This window comes from Microcaecilia unicolor, chromosome 5, assembly GCF_901765095.1.
Source record: "Microcaecilia unicolor chromosome 5, aMicUni1.1, whole genome shotgun sequence".
Lineage (NCBI taxonomy): Eukaryota > Metazoa > Chordata > Amphibia > Gymnophiona > Siphonopidae > Microcaecilia > Microcaecilia unicolor.
Window position 1 is genome coordinate 191,199,659 of NC_044035.1, and position 18,920 is coordinate 191,218,578.

General features: G+C 47.9%; 1 protein-coding gene across 4 annotated transcripts in view; it reads left to right on the forward strand.

The window, feature by feature from the left end:
• The first annotated feature begins 216 nt into the window (after positions 1-216).
• Positions 217-18,920, forward strand: part of GFOD2 (glucose-fructose oxidoreductase domain containing 2) — a 130,555-nt gene continuing 111,851 nt past the window's right edge. The window contains exon 1 of one of the 4 annotated variants that reach the window (XM_030203671.1): positions 217-291. The gene's annotated coding sequence lies outside the window, so the exon portion shown is untranslated. Of the gene's footprint in view, positions 292-351; positions 396-453; positions 553-4,982; positions 5,006-18,920 lie in introns of those variants that run through there. The other 3 variants (XM_030203672.1, XM_030203673.1, XM_030203675.1) reach the window with 3 other exon arrangements.

The window sequence follows — 18,920 nt, forward strand, 5'->3', positions numbered from 1 at the left end:
CCCAAATGTATGAGGTGTAGACTTTTAACAGATGGACCACGCATAAGCAGTCTGTTATTTCTAATTTTGTTATTGTTTTGGGTGAACTAAAACGGCGGCAAGCTCCACCTACTGGCTTCAGTCCGAATAATGAACTAGATAGGAACACCCCCGTCTCCTGTTTTCTTCAACCTCCTTGGTCTCAGAAGGGAAGCGTCACCCGTATTGCTGAAAACAGGAAGTTACGTCAGAGTGGACGAAGCAGGCAGCAGCGAGCGGAGACGGAAGCAGTGGGACTGATGGTGATATCTGGTATATGAGTTTGGTGGTAGAAGGAGGAGGATGTTAAGAGAGAAAGGAAAATATGTTGGACTGGAATGAGATTATAGATGGCAGACCATGGGAAGGGGAGATCGGTACCAGAATACTACTACTACTATAAATCATTTCTATAGCGCTACCAGTCGTACTCAGCGCTTCACAATTGAACGTGAAGAAAAGACAGTCCCTGCTCAAAAGAGCTTACCATCTAAATTGTGAAGTGGGTTACTCGGCATATGAGGGGAGCCGAAGGTGTATGACTTGGTATCTTTGCAAATGTTGTTAGAGCCAGCCGACGTTAGTTCAGCTGTATATCAGGACCCGGTGAAAAAGGATCTGAAATGGATTGAGTGGTCCAAACCCTTTTCTTATATGTATTTTTTTTTGTAAATGTGAACATTTTTAATTGTGTCTAGGGTTGGGAATTGGAATTTTAGTTTTTTAGGTTTAAATTTGTAAGTGGGGAAGGAGTTTTGCCTGTTTCCTTTTTGGAGATAGGAAACAGACTTCCATAGTTTTTGTAAACCGCTTTGAACCACAGAAAGGCGTATATCAAATCCTATTATCTTTACCCCTTTGCCTTTTTGCAGTCTTTACTGAAGTACCAGTATAAACGCGTTTTTTCCTGCTAAATGTTCAAAGGGCAAGGTCATCATATGAATCTGAAAAAAAAACGTTTGTGAAAATGTTTTAGCTGAAAAGATGGTGGACAAAATAGACACGTGAAACTGGTTTCTGCTGTAATTTGTTGAAGCTAAAACTTGTATGCGCCTGCTGTGTTGCCCCAGGTCATCTCCCAATATCACTAAAACCCCTTTGGTGCTAGCTCATACAAGTGGACAGAATGGTCCTTTTATTTTTTTTTTGGTTGATATTTATCAACAGGAGGTGCTAATCTGGAAAAAGAATGAAACATTTATATTGTGTAACACAGACCGTTTTGGACAGAAGAAAAAGTAATTTCGTGAATGCCTTCAATTAAGGTGTTAGAAGTACTAATTACATTTTAGATAGGGAAAGGGAATCGGACTTGGTATACCGCCTTTCCGTGGTTTTTGCAACTACGTTCAAAGCGGCTTACATAGTATATACAGGTACTTATTTGTATCAGTAACAATGGAGGGTTAAGTGACTTGCCCAGAGTCACAAGTGGGCAGATGATGAAAAGCCCTGCACTGTTCCAAACAGCGCTCTAAAAATAGCGCAGGAACAGCGCGGGGCTTTACCGCCCCTATGATCAGAGATAATTGCTTGCAAATTTAAGCACGCTATTCTTTCTGACCATAAGGTAGAAGTGCGGGAGGATTGTGCACTTATTTGACAGGTCTGGGCTGTCAAACATGGGCTGGAGGGCCATGGGACCACCAGACCCCAATTGCCCACACCCCGAGCCAAGCGAAATGGGGGCTGGAGGTCCAGCGGACCTCCGGTCCCCCCGACACAAGTTCGGGGAGGTGTCCACCCCCCCCCCCAACCCCCCCCCCAGCATCCCCTCAGATGTCCCTGGTGGTCTAACGGCCCTTCTCTCACCCCCCTACCTTCAGTTGGATCCCTCCTCTTCCATTGGCGTCACCTCGAAAATGGCGGTGCCCTGCCCAGTGCATCCTGGGATGTGCGGGGTGGGGCTTCATACCAGTCCCCTGCCTCCTTCTCTGATGTCAAAATCCTGGGGCAGGGGACCAGCAGAGCCAACAGATCACACTAAAGACTGCAGCCATGCACCTACTTGTTATTTTGCCGCTGCTGGTCAGTGGCGGCAGCAGAAGAGAGGCGAGGAAGGTTATGTTTTAGGCTTGGCCTCTCTAAGTATCATACCGATTGCCTATTCTGGTGACAAAAATATAGCCATGGAGGTTCCAATATTGTCAAATCTGAATCACTCATTATTAACCTGAGGGAGGAATGGTTCAAACATGTACAGAGATTATGCAAAATCTGGGTCAGGGGGACCAGCAGAGCGAATATAGCGCACCTGAAGGCTACAGCGCTGTGCCTACTTGTTGTTTGCTGCTGGTGGTTGGAAAAAGCAGCGACAGGGAACAGAAGATGCCAAAGGAAGACCTGGGAAGGAAGAGAAAAGACAACAAATGGAAGAGAGAGAGAGAGGCGGGAGATGTTGAATGGAAAGGGGGGGGGGAAGGAGGGAGGGGAGACACTGGATGGAAGAGGATAGAAAGAAGATGAGCTGAAGAATGGGGAGGCACAGTGGAGAGATGCTACAATTCTGCACCTCAGTCACAGACAAAATACATCTACATTGGAGTCAGCTCTGTGGATCCAGTGGGTGCTGAGTATCCCCAATATTGAGCAAGCTCCTTCACTGTGTCCGCAGAGGGGTTATTTGTATTGTCTGGCACCCCCAATCATTTTGAGATGTCGGTGCCTAAGCACAGAGACTTGCATCTCCTGCTGCTGAACCTGTCCCTTTCACATCCCGGGTCAGGAGGGTAGGAGGCCTACACCCCTCAGATCTGTTTGGGGAAGGGTCCCAATGGGGCCTTCAGAGCTTTTTGGCTCCAGAACTTGGTACAGTTGGTACGACAGCAGCTGCAGTCAGACGGGGTACCCCCTCTGCGTTCTAAACAGTGTGGGATGCCTGAGGTGCCCTTTCCCTCAGAGGAGGCGGGGAAAGGCCTCCAAGGTCTTCTCGTGCTCAGCCTACAGGAGACTGAGTCTGAGGCTCCCCTGTCTCAGGAAGCTGAGGAGGAGTGCTCCCATGTGATCCATCTTTCAATGAGAGGAGCTGTCTCATCTTTTTGATGAGATTACTAACGTACTAAGGCCATTTCTATTCTGTAAACTTTGGCTGTAGACTTCGTTAAGGGGGATCCATTGCTGGAGGGGCTCGCTGGGACCCCTAAGCATTTTCCTCTGCACAAAGCTCTTATCCGCATGATGATGGTGGAGTGGGAAAATCTAGAGGGTCCCACTTAGAGGTGCCAGGGCTCTGGATCACCTTTATACCTTCACTCTGGAGGAAGTTAAAAGGTATTGGTCTTTTCCTAAGGTGGATTCTGTGGTCATGGTGGTCACCAGGGTGACTGCTGTGCCTGTCCAGGGGGGCTCGGCTCTGAAGGAGCTCCACGACAAAAAGGTGGAGCAGCAGCTTTGTCTAGCCTTTACTGTGGGACGTCCAGTAAGGACTCAGTGAATTAGATTTTGTGCTTAGGTTTTAATTTCATTTTTTCACAGAAAAAGCCAATTTCAAATGTTTTTAATCCTTCGTTTTTTTATTAATGGAGCCTTTTCCAATACTTTTATTTTCTCTTTTCATCAGATTTTATATAGGTAATGAGAAATGATAAGTAGTAGTAGTAGACTATATTTTAAATAGTTAGAATTTTTCATTTTGAGAAGGACTCTCAGCACTATAAATATTGGGCTGATCTAAGATGGCAGACCCCACACAGAGGTATGAAGCTGCTGCTCCACTTTCTGTGAACAAACTACTGCTGAAGCAAGTTTTACTCCTTTACTATTTATTTTTTATATATACTTTATTTTATATATACTTTTATATATACTTGATCTTTTCAGCATTGCTTTTTAGATCCTCTATCTTGGGGTGATAGTATCTGAGGATCTGAAGGCGACGAAACAGTGTGACAAGTCGGTGGCCGTAAGAAGAAGGTTGCTAGGCTGTATAGAGAGGGGAGTGACCAGCAGAAGAAAAGAGGTTTTAATGCCCCTGTATAAGTCGTTGGTGAGGCCCCACCTGGAGTATTGTGTTCAGTTCTGGAGGCCGTATCTTGCTAAGGATGTAAAAAGAATTGAAGCGGTGCAAAGAAAAGCTACAAGAATGGTACGGGATTTGCGTTACAAGACGTATGAGGAGAGACTTGCTGACCTGAACATATATACCCTGGAGGAAAGGAGAAACAGGGGTGATATGATACAGACGCTCAAATATCTGAAAGGTATTAATCCGCAAACGAACCTTTTCCAGAGATGGGAAGGCGGTAGAACTAGAGGGCACGATACGAGATTGAAGGGGGGCAGACTTAAGAAAAATGTCAGGAAGTATTTTTTCACGGTGGATACTTGGATACTTGGAATGCTCTCCCGCGGGAGGTGGTGGAGAGGAAAACAGTAACGGAATTCAAACATATGTGGGATAAACATAAAGGAATCCTGTTCCGAGGGAATGGATCCTCAGAAGCTTAGCTGAGATTAGGTGGCGGGGCTGGTGGTTGGGAGGCGAGGATATTGCTGGGCAGACTTATACGGTCTGTCCCAGAGCCGGTGGTTGTGAGGCAGGGATAGTGCTGGGCAGACTTATACGGTCTATGCCCTGAAAATGGCAGATACAAATCAAGGTATGGTATACACAAAAAGTAGCACATATGAGTTTATCTTGTTGGGTAGACTGGATGGACCATGCAGGTCTTTTTCTGCCGCCGTCTACTATGTTACTATGTTAATGTTTCAAGTTCAAGTTTTAAATCTTTGGTTTTCACTCCAGCGCTGCTTTTGCACTGCTTAGGAGTTTTGCTGCTACAGTTAACCCATTTTAGTATAGAACTCTTGTTTTATCTATGCTTCATTTTACCACTCTAGCCTTTTCACAGGTAAGATTAAAAGTGTTTACCTTTTACCTAAGCTAGATGCCTTTCATTTTTACTAGTATGCTTTTACGTTATTCCTTCAGGTAATCTTGGATGATCAGTCTTGCTATCCGGGCTAAGCCTTTCTTGTCCTTGGTTAGGTATGTTGGTTTTAAAGTTTATAATTTGCTTAATGAGCTCAGTATATTTGTTTTTCTGTCCTTTTTTATTCATATGTGGTTTTTAAGATTTTACTAATTAAAGATTTATATTGATGTTCTTTTTATATATGTCTTTTGTATATCTTACATATGGTTTATTGTCATTTTGTATGCAAAAAAAAAACTTTTTTATTATTTTGTGATATATCTTTTGGGTCATTCCATGTCAAGTGGTCTGATTTCAGAGAAGTGCCCTGCTCGACCATCACAGATTTCGATGAAATTTTCTGTGAACATTCATACATGTCCCCAATGAACATTGGTAAAGTTTTACATTTGCCGATGCAATACTTTCTGAGATATAGTAATCTGTTTGACCCCATACTGCAGCCTTCTATGGTATGACTCCGAGATTTCAGCAACTTTGAGACACTGTATCTCTGGCAGTAATTTGTTGAGAGAAACAAAACTTGGCCATCTTGTACAACGTTTTGCGCTCTATTAAACAAAATAAAAAAATCTTCATGAGCGATTTCCATGAAGAAAACTTGGAGCAAACTTGGTCTGAAAAATTTGCGGTATGAAAAAATTGTAAAGTTTGGCTTTTTATATCTCTGGAATTAAAGGTGTGATAAACGTAAAACTTTGCACACAACAACACAAGGTTTTCGAATATAAAATGTAATTCTAATATTTTCCATTAGTTCACAAATTGAGTGTAAATTTGATGATTTTTGAAAAACGCCAAAAATAGGGTATTTTTAGCCCACTTTTACAAAAAAAGACCTTCTGGAAACTCTTTTTAATCATTTTTATTAGAAGCATGTTTCAAACCCCTTAAAAAAGTAGGGTTGGTTTTTCATCGCTGGCATATTAAGGCCCTAGAAATAGGGACAAAGTTGAGGATGTTGCTATCGCAAAATCACATGCATTCTATTATTTTTGTTTTATACAGATATTATTAGTACCTAAATTGCGTTGGTCATTGTCACTACCAGTTCAGGAACTTGAACCAGTAACCCCATCGCCATAGGGGTCACGCCCGATAGCTGTGCAATACCAGTCACGGGTTGGTTTCTTGGATGAGGATCCCAAGCCTCTAGTTTGGTTTCTTCATCAAGGTTCCAAAGCCTTGTGTGGGTATCTGTCCGGTTCCCAAGCCGATGATTGGGCAGCTTATCCTAGGTTCCTAAGCCTAAAGTGGGTATCTTAAATGGTTCCCAAGCCGAAGTCTGTAATGTTTGTATGAACTGCCAAATTCCAACGATTGTTTATTTCTTTGTTAGCTGTTTTATGTCACTACCCCTGATGCAGCCTAATTGGCGAAACATGGCCACGCCGGGTCTGTACGAATACAGAACCTGTTTGGACTTTCAGTCTCTGCATTCTGTTCATTCCTTTGTTGTTGAAGACGCTGAGCGACATTTTGCTATTTCAGGCTGCCATTTGTGGCAGTTATGTGGCGAGGGAACATAAGAACAAAGAATAGCCACACTGAGTCAGACCAATGGTCCATCTAGCCCAGTATCCTGCTTTCAACAGTGGCCAACCCAGTTCACAAGTACCTGGCAGAAACCCAATTAGCAGCAACATTCCATGCTACCGATCCTGAGGCAAGTAGCCACTTCCCCCATGTCTGTCTCAATAGCAGACTATGGACTTTTAATCCAGGAACTTGCCCAAACCTTTTTTAAACCCAGATATGCTAATCACATCCTCTGACAACGAGTTCCAGAGCTTAACTATTCTTTGAGTGAAAAAATATTTCCTCGTATTTGTTTTAAAAGTATTTCCATGTAATTTCATCAAGTGTCCCCTGGTCTTTATACTTTTTGAAAGCGTGAAAAATCAATTTACTTGTACCTGCTCTACACTACGTAGGGCCATGCTGCAATGGTTTCAGCAGCTCCCGGAATCTCTGGAGGTGGCTCACCTGAGCTCAGGAACAGCCTTTTTGGTGGACGTTCTTTATGATCTGGTCCGCATAACTTCCTGCTCAGTGGCCGCTTTGGTGGTCGGACGCCAGAGATTTTGGCTTCAACACTGGGTGGTGGATGCAGCTTTCAAAAAGCTTTTGAGTCAGTTGCCCTTTAGTGGGCGGTTTCTCTTTGGCGAGGACTTTGAGAAGCTGCTGAAGGATATGGGGGAGGCATGGCCTCTCTGGCTCCCTGAGCTGCGTAAGAAAGGCTTTCAGCGTTCCTCCGCTTCATAAGAGGTGCACTAGAGGGTCAGGGCAGTTTTGGCCTGCCCGTCGCTCTGTTTTTTTTTTTTTTTTTTTGGGGGGGGGGGGGGGGGAGGTTGCCAGGACAGGTCCTTCAGTCAGGGTTCCTTTTGAGGCACCAAAAGGGCTTGCGCCTTCAGTGTAGTTGCAGCTTCCAGTTTGCCAATGAGGGTGTATCGGGCCAGTGGGAGGTAGGCTGTTTCTCTTTCGAGATGAGTGGAGGTGGTTGGCAGGGGGTATGCTCTGGAGTTAGCCTGTCCGATGCCTTCATGGCCTCACCCTGTGGTTCAGCTCAGAAGTATAACAGACTGTTGTGTCCATTCTGCAGCACCTGTGTGCTGTCAGGGCAGTGAAGCCTGTGTCTCCGGCAGAGTGTGGCCAGGGACGGTACTCCATTTATTTCGTCATCCTGTTGGCTCCTTCTGTTCATTTTTGGATCTCAAAGGGGTCAACACTTTTCCTCAGGGTCTAACACTTTTGTATGGAGACGCATTCAGTTTTAGCCTTGGTGCAGTCGGTGGAGTTCCTGACTTCCCTGGACCTCACAGAGGCTTATCTCCATATCCCTATTGTGGATCATCCTAGGAGATATCTGTGCTTCTTTGTGTTTTGGCAAGCATTTTTAGCTTGTTTATCATTTATTGAATTTGCTATACCGCTTAGTTGGGAACAAATCAAAGCATTTTACAATTGAGAGCAATAAAAAAAGTGGTAAAATAGAAAAGAACTCTTTCCAGAAAAATATCAGGAAGTATTAGTTCCCACCATTGTTTGGAGTACAAAAATCCTCAGGGGGAAAAAGCCTCAGAACCCTATCCTCTACTTCCATTTGATGGAAGAAAGTTATGGTAGGATTACTTAGGGTTCTTTTACGTCGCCGGCATAAAAAAACTCTGGGAAATATTTTGTTAAAACTCCAAACAAACTAGTTATCGAGGATCTATCCAAACATATAGTAACAAAATCAAAAAGACATTCCAGTTTAAGCTGTCACATTAAGTTTGAATGTTTCTTTGATTTTGTCACTATATGTTTAGATAGATCCTCGATAACTAGTTTGGAGCTTGAACAAAATATTTCCATATCATCAAGCTGATCAATCCATAGACTGGTGGGTTGTGTCCATCTACCAGCAGGTGGAGATAGAGAGCAAACTTTTGCCTCCCTATATGTGGTCATGTGCTGCCGGAAACTCCTCAGTATGTTCTCTATCTCAGCAGGTGGTGGTCACACACAGCAGCAGCTCTGGCTAGGCCTCCAAGCCTAATTCTTAGGTTTTGTTGAGTGCCTGGGGTTGAGGGCTCTTTTGAGCAAGTGCAAACCTGGTGGTGCCAGGTCCCTCCTTTTCTCCCCCCTCCCGCTGGCTCCGTTTAAAAAAAAAAAAAAAAAGTTTTAAACGTCCTTAAAGGCGTTTATTTCGACGTTTATTTAAACGTTCATTGCAGCTACTCACTGGGACACCAGTTCGTTACAGCTCGGAGCGGACAGCAGGTAATTTTTACCTTTTTATAGCGGGCAGGGGGTTCCCCGATTCTTCTCCTCGTGGCATATGGCGTCGGAGGGCGAGGGCGCAAAGGGTCGCTCCCCGGATCGCTTGAGCGCTTCTAGAGGGGATGCGGGGGGCTTACAGCCTGATTCGCCCTTTTTGGGTGACAGTTTCGTGACCGATGAATGTCCCGGTCCTTCCTCCGGCGTGGCGGTTTTTCCCGCCATAAACGCCCATCCCCCGCTCCTCGCCTCCGCCATCTTGGCTGGCCACGCGGCTCGGACGGCTTCTTCGTGGGCCGCCCTTGAGGTTGGAGACATTAATGCCATGAACGCCCTTAATTTGGGCGACGGCACAAAAGCGGCTAAAGTTAAGCGCCGTTCTTCCCGCGCGGCTCCTTCGCGGAGTGTCGCGCCGGACGCCATTTTGGATGCGCAGCATGTCTCTCCCCCGCTCTTGCGAGCGCCGGTTGAGGGTGCGTCTAGGGCTGTTGCCCAGGCTGCGGAAGTGCACAGTCTGGGGGGTTTCTCCCCCGAGTTTGTTTTGCTGCTGCATCAGGCCTTCCTCATGCACAATGCTGCCCCTGCTCCCTCGTCTGGTAAAGAGGTTGAGGTTCCCAGAGGTAAACGCCCTCGGGTTGATTCCCAGGCCTTGGAGGACTTTGTCTCCTCCGATGTAGATGAGGGCAGCGTGTCTGAGGTCTCCCAACGGTCCTTTGCGGATTCCTTGGAGGAGACGGATCCCCGCTCGGATGGAGCGGATGACCCCTCTGCAGCGCGGCTTTTTAGCCCAGAGGATTTGCCCAACCTGTTGCTACAGGCCATGGACACTTTGAAGATTTCCTCTCCGGAGGACGTCTCTCCCTCAGCCCCTGTTGGCTCTGCCATTATGCTGGGGACGAAGCGCCCGCCTAGAACCTTCCACGTGCATGATGCCATGCACACCTTAATTTCGGCTCAATGGGATGTCCCGGAAGCGAGCCTTAAAGTGGCTAGGGCTATGTCCCGCCTCTATCCTTTGGCTGTGAGTGAACGTGAGGCCTATCTGTGGCCTACCGTGGATTCTTTAATCACTGCGGTGACTAAGAAAACGGCGTTGCCGGTGGAAGGTGGCATGGCCCTAAAGGACGCCCAAGACAGAAGATTGGAGGCGGCCTTAAGGTCGTCCTTTGAGGCGGCTGCTTTAAGTTTGCAGGCCTCAGTTTGCGGCTCCTATGTGGCCAGGGCGTGCCTGACTATGGTGCAGCGGGCTTCCCCCTCGGATCATTCCTTGAGGGCTGCTTGGCCGGCCCTGGAATCGGGCTTAGCCTATTTGGCAGACTTGCTGTATGATGTCTTGAGGGCCTCAGCGAAAGGCATGGCTCAGACAATCTCTGCGCGGCGGTGGCTTTGGCTGAAACATTGGTCTGCTGACCACGCCTCTAAATCCCGCCTGGCTAGATTGCCTTTTAAAGGCAAGCTGCTCTTTGGGGTCGAGCTGGACAAAATCGTGACCGATCTCGGCACGTCTAAGGGCAAGAAGTTACCAGAGGTCAGGGCTCGGGCTAGTACTCGTCCCGGTACCTCCAGAGGACGGTTGCAGGAAGCCCGTCGGTACTGCCCGGGCAAGTCGGGTTCCTCTGCCCCCTCTTCCTTCAAGAGGAATTTCTCCCCCAAGCAGCATTCCTTTCGCAGAGACTGCCGTCCCGGAGGTGCTCACTCCGGTCCTCCCCCAGGGTCTCGTACCCAATGACGGGGCCTTGGTCCACTCCCCAGTGCAGATTGGAGGACGGCTGTCCTCGTTTCTGGGCGAGTGGACCACCATAACTTCAGACGCGTGGGTGCTGGAAGTCATCAGAGACGGCTACAAGCTAGAGTTCTGCCGACCCTTAAAAGACGGGTTTGTACTCTCTCCCTGCAAGTCTCCGGTCAAAGCTGTGGCAGTGCAGCAGACCTTGGACAATCTGATCCGCCTGGGCGCGGTCGTTCCTGTGCCAGAAAGTCAGCTTGGCAAGGGACGTTACTCCATTTACTTTGTGGTACCAAAGAAAGGAGGTTCTGTCCGGCCTATCCTCGACCTCAAAGGGGTCAATCGGGCCTTGAAAGTACGGCACTTTCGCATGGAGACTCTCCGCTCTGTTATAGCGGCAGTGAAGGCAGGAGAGTTCTTGGCTTCCTTGGACATCAAGGAAGCGTACCTGCATATTCCCATCTGGCCGCCTCATCAACGCTTTCTGCGTTTTGCAGTCCTGGGACGACACTTCCAGTTCAGAGCCCTCCCATTCGGGTTGGCTACTGCTCCGCGGACCTTTTCCAAAGTAATGGTGGTCATCGCGGCCTTCCTACGAAAGGAAGGGGTACAAGTCCATCCTTATCTGGACGACTGGTTGATCCGAGCCCCCTCTTATGCAGAGTGCGGCAAAGCTGTGGACCGGGTAGTTGCTCTTTTGAGCTCCCTGGGATGGATCATCAACTGGGAGAAGAGCCAGCTGCGCCCGACTCAGTCCCTGGAGTACCTGGGAGTTCGATTCGACACCCAAGTGGGCAGAGTGTTCCTGCCAGACAATCGGATTGTCAAACTTCAGGCTCAGGTGGACCAGTTCCTGGTAGCCTCTCCTCTTCGGGCTTGGGACTATGTGCAGCTGTTGGGCTCTATGACAGCCACGATGGAAGTAGTGCCCTGGGCCAGGGCTCATATGAGACCACTTCAACACTCTTTGCTGCAGCGCTGGACTCCGATGTCGGAGGATTATGCTGTGCGACTTCCCTTGGACCCAGCAGTGCGCAAGGCGCTGAGCTGGTGGATGCAGACAGACAAGTTGTCTGCGGGAATGCCTCTGGTGACCCCAGAGTGGATTGTCGTCACGACGGACGCCTCTTTGTCGGGCTGGGGAGCCCACTGCTTGGGAAGGACAGCGCAGGGGCTCTGGTCTCCTGCAGAGGCAAAGTGGTCTATCAACCTCCTGGAACTCAGAGCCATTCGGTTGGCGCTTTTGGAGTTCATCCCGGTACTGGTGTTGAAGCCTGTACGGGTCCTGTCGGACAATGCCACGGCTGTGGCCTATGTCAACCGCCAGGGAGGTACCAAGAGCGCCCCTCTAGCCAAGGAGGCTATGAATCTTTGCCAGTGGGCGGAGGCGAACCTGGAGCAGCTTTCAGCGGCCCACATTGCCGGAGTCATGAATGTCAAGGCAGACTTTCTCAGTCGCCATACCTTGGAGCCCGGAGAGTGGCAGCTATCTGCTCAGGCGTTCTTGGACATCACGAAGCGCTGGGGCCAGCCGAGCCTAGATCTGATGGCGTCATCGGCCAATTGCCAAGTGCCGCGCTTCTTCAGCAGAGGACGGGACCCTCGATCCCTGGGAGTAGATGCTCTTCTCCAACAGTGGCCGACACGAGCTCCTCTATGTGTTCCCGCCCTGGCCCATGTTGGGCAGGGTGCTAGACCGGGTGGCAAAGCATCCCGGCAGGGTAATCCTGGTGGGTCCGGATTGGCCCAGACGTCCCTGGTATGCGGACTTGATCAGGCTCTCAGTCGACGATCCTCTGCGGCTGCCAGTGGAGCAGGGCCTGTTACATCAGGGTCCCGTGGTGATGGAGGATCCCTCCCCCTTTGGGCTTACGGCCTGGCTATTGAGCGGCAGCGTCTGAGGAAGAAGGGCTTCTCAGACAAGGTCATTGCCACTATGCTGAGAGCGAGGAAGCGCTCTACTTCTACTGCTTACGCCAGGGTTTGGCGTATCTTTGCAGCGTGGTGTGAAGCAGGCTCACTTTCTCCCTTCACTGCTCCAATTTCTTCAGTGTTGGCGTTCCTGCAAGAAGGTCTGGAGAAAGGCCTGTCGCTCAGTTCCCTTAAAGTCCAGGTAGCGGCTCTGGCTTGCTTCAGGGGCCGCCTGAAGGGTGCTTCCCTGGCTTCACAGCCAGATGTGGTGCGCTTTCTCAAGGGAGTTAATCACTTGCGCCCTCCTCTGCACTCAGTGGTGCCTGCGTGGAATCTCAACCTGGTGCTAAGAGCATTGCAGAAGCCGCCTTTTGAACCCTTGTCGAGGGCATCTCTGAAAGACCTGACGTTGAAAGCAGTCTTTTTGGTGGCTATCACTTCAGCCAGAAGAGTTTCCGAGCTCCAGGCGCTCTCTTGTCGAGAGCCTTTTCTGCAGTTCACTGAGGCAGGAGTGACTATTCGCACAGTGCCTTCCTTTCTGCCCAAGATTGTTTCTCGCTTCCATGTGAATCAGCAGCTCTGTCTCCCTTCCTTTCGTAGGGAGGACTACCCAGAGGAGTACTCTGCTCTTAAATATCTGGATGTGAGACGAGTCATCATCAGATACTTGGAAGTGACCAATGATTTCCGGAAATCAGATCATCTCTTTGTCCTGTTTGCAGGTCCTCGTAAGGGTCTGCAGGCTGCTAAGCCTACAGTGGCAAGATGGGTCAAGGAAGCTATTGCAGCGGCTTGTGTGGCCGCGGGGAAGGTGCCGCCTATCCAGCTGAAGGCTCACTCCACGAGAGCTCAGGCGGCCTCGATGGCCGAGGCCGGATCCGTCTCCTTGGAAGAGATATGCAAGGCGGCAACTTGGGCTTCGGCTCATACATTCTCCAAGCATTACCGTTTGACTGTGGCTGCACGGGCGGAGGCCCGGTTTGGAGCTTCAGTTTTGAGGTCAGGGATTTCTATGTCCCGCCCTGGGTGAGTACTGCTTCGGTACATCCCACCAGTCTATGGATTGATCAGCTTGATGATATGGAAGGTAAAATTATGTATAATCATACCTGATAATTTTCTTTCCATTAATCATAGCTGATCAATCCATAGCCCCTCCCAGATATCTGTACTGTTTTTATTCTGGTTGCATTTCAGGTTCAAGTTTAGTCTTCAGCTACTTCAGAAAGACTTCGTGTTCAAGTTCTTCCTTCACTTGGATTCTTCAAGAGTTGAGACGAGTTTGTGTTACAGTGAGCTGCTGCATTCCTCTCCCCTCCGTTTTACGGGGCTGGATTGAGATTTAAATTCTGCCGGCACTCCCTCCCGCTTCGTGCGGCTGTAGGGCAGCTTTGTACCCCTCCCGCTTCGGCGGTGTTAGGGTCAGTCAGCTCCTCCCGCGGTTGCGGTTGCAGGATAAGCCAGATTCCCCCGCATCGGCGGGTGTGGTGTCCCTCCCCCGCTCGGCGGGGATGAGCTGGATGGATTCCCCTCCCCCACTTGTGTGGGGATCAGCTATGATTAATGGAAAGAAAATTATCAGGTATGATTATACATAATTTTACCTTCCCAGGGGGTTTTTTTTGTTGGTGACGTAAAAGAACCCTAAGTAATCCTGCTTCTATCATATGGAAGTGGAGGATAGGGTTCTGAGGCTTTTTCCCCCTGAGAATTTTTGTACTCCTTCATACAATGTTGGGAACTTAAATACTGTCTGCTATTTTTCTGGAAAGAGTTTTTATGAAGAATTATATATTATTTCTCTTCCCTCCTCTATATTAATGGTTTAAAATAGAAAAGAACTCCAGAGTATGACAGAAAAGAACTAACTACTATCATTCATATAGGAAAAAAGAGTTAAGAAAGGTAAGTTATATAAATCAAAACTAGAAGACAACCATTCAAACATTCCATCCAACATTTCAGCTATTCTTGGTCTCTCATTGCAGACTCGACTATAATTATGTAGAAAAAGCTCATTTATTTATTTATTTGTTGCATTTGTATCCCACATTTTCCCACCTATTTGCAGGCTCAATGTGGCTTACATAGTACCGTAAAGGCGTTCGCCAACTCCGGTAGAGAAACAAATATAAAGGTGAGTCTTCAAAAGTGTGCAGAAAGAAGAGTAGGATGTTTCAAGACGAAGGTTATGAAGTACGGAATTCCAAAGTGCTGGGGACAGGAAATAGCTTGCACTTGATCTTGTTGGATTTCCATTTTGCCTTAGAAGGATGGGGGAGGACCAGCTTTCTATCATTTAAGGAGCGCAGAGTTTGTGAAGGTGTATAGGGAATTACTAAAGAAGCGAGATAAGCAGGAAACCAACTATGAAGATCTTTGTGGGTTAGTGTAAGAATTTTAAACTTAATCCTGTATTCAATGGGCAACCATTTTGGACCTTGCCTTTTGGCCAGGCTACAGCATCACATACATTTTCCAGTGTGTTGGTGGTAGTGGCAGCGCATCATCAGCGCTAGGGGTTTCGGGTTCACCCATACTTGGACGACTGGCTGTTTCAGGCAGACTCAGCAGCGGAGGCCTGTCAGGCCACCAACCAGGTTCTCTACCTTCTGGATTCCCTGGGGTGGGTTGTGAATCATTCCAAGGGCTATCTGAGTCCATCTCAGGTTTTGGAGTACTTGGGAGAGTTCACTTTGGCACGTGCTGGGGGATGATGTTTTTACCGGAGGAACGGGTGGAGAAGCTGCGGACTCAGACATGCTGATTGTGTGAGCTTCCACGGCCCACGTTCTAGGACTGCTTGCAGCTCCTGGGCTCTATGGTTGTGACTCTGGAGGTGGTGCCTTGAGTGAGAGCTCGTATGTGCACTTACAGTGGATCCTGTTGTCCTAGTGGACTGTGGCCTCTCTTGACTTAAATCTTCTGCTTACACCTAGGGCCAGACACTCAGTTTGGCCTGGTGGGACAGCCTGGTGAACCTGTTGGGGGAGGGGGGTTTCTCTGGATATTCTTCAGTGGGTTCTGGTCACCACGATGCGAGTCTCCTTGGCTGGGGAGTTCACTGGTGCGAGTAGGGCATGAGGTGTCCTAGTCCATCAACAGCCTGGAGACCTGGGTGGTCCAGTTGGCTCTGCTGCTCCTGGAAGGGAAAGCGGTCAGAGTGATGTTGGACAGCGTGACTTCAGTGGCACACATCAATAGGCAGGGCAGAACCCGGAGTCAGTTGGTGGCCCTTGAGGTGGCAAGCCTCTGACATTGGGCGGAAGCACATTTATTTAAAATTTTTTATCCTGCTTCTAGTGGCAGCTGGGGCAGCAGACCTTTCAGCTCATATGGACTGCTGGAGGGCTCTGTTCGACTTGATGGCCACATGAGCCAATGCGAAGTTGGAGTGCTGCTTCAGTTGATGAAGGGATGGGAGGGAGAGAAGCCAAACTGCGGCGGGGTTGGGGGGTGGTGGAGTCACTTCAGTGCTACCTCTGGCTCTGGAACTCCATTCCCATCCCATTGTGGCACAAATTAATCCCTGCCTTTAATCTAGAAGTTTGAACAATGCTGTAAGAGTCCCATAGCCTCTGTAAGAAGAAGACAAGTTTGTGTGCTCCTGGATAACTGAAAGGAGACCAGGTGAGATGGCCTATAAATCCTGGCAGAGACTTAATTTTATTAGCTAAGTATGCAGCAAAATCATTACAGTTCAGTTTTGAATGGGCATGCCTGTTCTGTTTTGGGGATTGCAGTAAGCCATTTATTATGTTGAATAGATGTTTGGTTGAATTGACAGCACTGAGAGAAGTATTGTTGACCTAGGCACATCTTAGTTTATGTTCAAATAATTTTTATTGGGAGAAACAAGATTCAAATTCAATATTTGCATCATATAACTGATTATCAACTTTCCTTAAAGTAGTCTAAACAAATGCACATGCAAACAATCCCATTTATTTCCTTTATCTTCCTCCCCCCCCCCCTCCCCCCCCCTCCCCCCCCCCCCCCCCCCCATTACTAGATTCCAATTCAATTTAACTACTATACCACATTCTATTTAGAAATTCAGCAAGAAACTTCTTCCAGCTGGGGGGAAGAGTAGCCCATACTGGTTCCCACATTCCCGAAATTTGAGACCCGGGGTGCTATCAAGATCCCCTATTCCACATCTGTGTAACCGCATCTGATGGATTAGTTGTGACCTCCAGGCCTGGAATGCGGGTTTTTGAGTGGACCGCCAGCACTTGCAAGATTGAGGTAATCCCAAAAAGAATGGCAATCTTAATAAAGCCCTTAAAACCCTCCGGTGGGTCTGTGGAGAATTTGAAGTTATGAAAGAGCATCAAAGGATCTCTTATTATGGTGCAACCCCACATCTGTTTTACTTTGTTTAGCATTTCCCCCCAAAACTGTTGGACAAATGTGCATCCCCAGAACATATGCCCCAAAGTAGCCCATCCTCTTCCCACATTTAGGACAATTCCCATTTTTCGTAAACTTGACTAAGAATGCTCTACGTGGGGGAATATTTAGTCTCAAAAGCCATTTATACAGCCTCTCTCTCTGCAGTATCGAGAGCCTCTGAGTATACAGAGATTCACACTTCCGGAGACACCGCACATTCGAGGTCTCTTGACCAGCCTTGAGCCAGGCGCACGTAATCTATCTCCGGGGTTGAGTCTTTCAGTTGTTGATGGTGAAACCTCAACAGTACAGTTTGCTGGGCCCCCATAAGCACATAAGCACTGCCACGCTGGGAAAAGACCAAAGGTCCATTAAGCCCAGCACTCTATCTCCGACAGCGGCCAAGCCAGGCCCCAAGAACCTGGCAAAAGACCCAAAATTTAATAACGATCAATGGACTTTTCCTTCAGAAATCTGTCCAGACCCCCTTTAAACTCAGCAAGGCCAGCTGCCGTCACTACCTTCTCCGGCAATGAGTTCCAGAGTCTGACTACGCGCTGAGTAAAGAAAAACTTTCTCCAATTTGTTTTAAACCTACCACATTCTAATTTCATCTTGTGTTCCCTGGTTCTATTATTGTTAGAAAGCATAAACAAACGCTTCACATCTGTCCGCTCTATCCCGCTTATTATTTTGTAAACCTCTATCATATCACCTCTCAGCCGCCTTCTCTCCAGGCTAAAGCTTCTGCTAATACTTCCCTTACATCTTCTGTCAGATCTGTCTACTTTCGCGATGCAATGTAATGTTTTAATTGAAAATACTCAAACTGGTGCCCCGAGGAAATACCATATTGGGTCTGCAGTTCAGAATAGGGACGTAAGTTGCCCTCTTCCGCAACTACCTGGGCTATATACACTATACCCTTCTTCGCCCAATTGCTAAAGATACTATGCCCCTGGCCCGGTGGAAAGTCCGGATTGTTACAAATCGACAGCCAAGGAGAGGTGCTAGCTGAGAAGTAATGTTTCCGGCGCATCCACCGCCAGGAGGCCCGTAGAGAGTGTAGTAGTGGATGTCTCAAGAAGGCATGAGCCGGTAAGTGCCCACCAGTATGTAAAAGGTGACTAAAATGTACCTCTGAAAACATAGTTGTCTCCACCGATGTCAATGAAAAGTCTGATGCCCCCCGATACCAGTCATTTATATGGCGCATTGCACATGCAATTGTAAGAGATTTAATGTTCAACAGTCCCATCCCCCCTCCATCCCTCAGAGAAGCAACAATGTCTGTTGGCAACCTTGACCTCTTTCCTTGTCAAAGGAATACTTGCAAAAGCCTCGACAGTATTTTTTCCTCTCTGCGCTTAAGAAAGAGAGGAAGTTATTGGAACACATATAACCATTTAGGGGCAAAAATCATATTGGAGGAGTGGCCTAGTGGTTAGGGTGGTGGACTTTGGTCCTGGGGAACTGAGGAACTGAGTTCAATTCCCGGCACAGGCAGCTCCTTGTGACTCTGGGCAAGTCACTTAACCCTCCATTGCCTGCCGCATTGAGCCTGCCATGAGTGGGAAAGCGCAGGGTACAAATGTAACAAAAATAAAAAAAATAAAAATAAATAAATCCGCCCCCAGAGCGACAGTGGAAGATCCCCCCACATTGTTAATTTGCATCTGGTCATATCTAAAAGTGGAGTAATATTAGATTTATACAAAGAGGCCAAGTCTTTAGTGAGAAAAATCCCCAAATATTTCATCTTCGTATCCTCCCACCGAAGAGGGAACTGTCCTCTCCACAGGCGCTCTGTTTCCTCATCTAAGGCTAATGCACATGATTTATGAAGATTAAACCTGATATGGACCCAAACCCACTCATCAGATCTAGGGCCACTGTGAAGGATGGTTGGGGGTCAGTTAATAGCAATAAGATATCATCGGCATAAGCAAGGGCCTTCACTTCCTGTTCCTTGTCATCAGCAGCAGATGAATCCATTACGAATGGGTTGTGTCCACCTACCAGCAAGGGGAGATAGAGAACACTGAAAACCATAGTGCCTCCTGGACGGCTAGCTCCATCTGCCTCTCAGTATTCTCTATCTCCCAGCAGGGTTGGACGCAGCTTATTCAGGTCCTTCAAGAATCTGCCTGGGGTGGCTCCTGTGCTTTTGCCAG